Genomic DNA, 2,066 nt, shown 5'->3' on the forward strand with positions numbered 1-2,066 from the left:
TCAATCAGGCGTGCGGCCGCAGCAGCGCACTAGCAAATGAGAATGCCACGGAAATGTGAGGCGCTCCTTATCGGGGACTCGGCCACTGCCCACCGCTCGGCTCCCTTCCACGGAGCATCTTACGATGGGATGGGAACGACACAGAAGAACAAGGGCAAGGGCGAGGAAGTTTCCTCCCCCCACCCCCACCCCCCTTTTGGAATAACAAGAGGCTGAATGAATATTCTGGGTTTAATTCTTTGGCAAGCTTGCCCTGGAGATGGGCAGTCCGCAGGGAAGAGTCGTAGTTTTGGAAATACAGGGACGGTGGCATTCTGTTTAACGATTCGGCAGCTGCCCGAGATGAAGTTGAGATTCTAAGTATAAGGGAGGAGGAGGACGGGAATCAGAACGACTTCTCAGGCGATGCTGTAGAAGCAAGTGCAAAACGCTGCCCCGTTTCATCACGATGTGTGTGGGTGGCGAGAGCTCTTTTCTGAGTTGTTCATCCATTACATGATTTCTAGCAGCGTGTACACGATGAAATCCACAAGGGCACGTTAATAAGTGCCTTCATCTGCATCACTTAGAATAAAACTCTCCATATGGTTTTGAAACAATGAGAAAGTGCAGCCCTTGGCTCCTGGGAATATAGGAGTGTGAAACTAACAGGTAACTCTCCATACGATTTTGAAACCATGAGGAAGTGCAGTCCGTGGCTCCTTGGAATAGAGGAGTGTGAAACTGATAGGTAAGGCCGACTCCCCAGCGAAACGGCTAGTTTTGTACAAAAGTGGCAAAGGTCACTATGTGTGGGCGCTAAGTGCTTGCTAGCTGGATAACGCTGTTTAGGAGCTGTGAAAAGACAAAGGGGAATATTTCCTTCAAAAGCTTAAAATTAAGACAGAAAACCATCAAGCAATTTTTGTGGAGAACACAAAGAACCATTGAACCATTTATGCATTATTTTATGTCACACGGACACAGCCCCAGAATTATTTTTTTTAAATTAACCCTGATGAAGAATTAAACTGAGAATATTTAAAAAATGGCATTTCACGGAAGAGTAAATGTATCATAAAACTGAAGAAGAAATTTCTCTTGGGAGGCCCATAGGGTTGTTGATGCCGAAACTGTCATGTTCATTTGTTCATTAATAAATTGATGATCACGTCATTACTTTTCCACAGAACTTTTACTCTAAACAGTCATTGATGTTTACAAGAGGTGTCTTCAAATGTTCAGTTATACCTCTACCTTTTTCAGAAGAAGCCTTTCCTTTTGCCCCGTCAGCAAAACTCTGTCTACCTGGGACCAGCCAGTTACAAACAGAATCCACCTACAAGGCCGAAGGAGAAATGACAAGTTCAAAGCCTTGCAAGAAAACCGGGCACTAGGGCCGATGATGATACTGGCCAAATGTCTTAAAAGCAGAAGATCAAAAAAGCAAATGGAAATTGGGCCTTAAAAATGGAAACAATCTGAAAGGGAAAATGACTTGTAGCTGAGTAAGAGCCATGGAAATAGTCATGAACACATTTTCTGGCTCAGTTCTCTGGGTCAGATCGGGAGGGAGGATGAACTCTTTGGCCACCAACACGTTCAAATATCACAGCTTGACGCCCATCCACCTTTGTTCATTTCTCTCAAATAAATACCTTGTGGCTTTCCCAACGCGTGGTCACCACTCCGCCCTACTATCTGTTTCCTCTGGGTTTCTCAGAGTTTATCTGCTCTGAAGGGACGTCAAGAGGTGTATGGTCCTTCCCGGTTGGAATTTTCCAGCCTTGTACAACCTGCCCTTCTGCAAGAGCACCACAGAGAAGTGTAAAGATCGCAAACACATTGACTGCTTGGCCACAGAAGACCGGCTCTCTCCCAGATGGAGCCCCAGTGCTTCCTCCAGCCGTTTATTCTGTCAGGGGTGGCGAAGAATACCATCTGCTCCCTTCTCAAGAGAAAGGCTTCGCCTCCGCCCATTGGGCTCCAGAAGACCCGTTTCCGAGCCTATCAATAGGCATCTGGCGACAGGAACTCTTTTTTTCTCACATCGTGCTTTTCAGAAAGGTCGCTGTGCCACGTATGGT

This window comes from Lynx rufus, unplaced genomic scaffold, assembly GCF_022079265.1.
Source record: "Lynx rufus isolate CCGP_SWC_20201006 ecotype Redwood Valley unplaced genomic scaffold, mLynRuf1.p SCAF_14, whole genome shotgun sequence".
Classification (NCBI taxonomy): domain Eukaryota; kingdom Metazoa; phylum Chordata; class Mammalia; order Carnivora; family Felidae; genus Lynx; species Lynx rufus.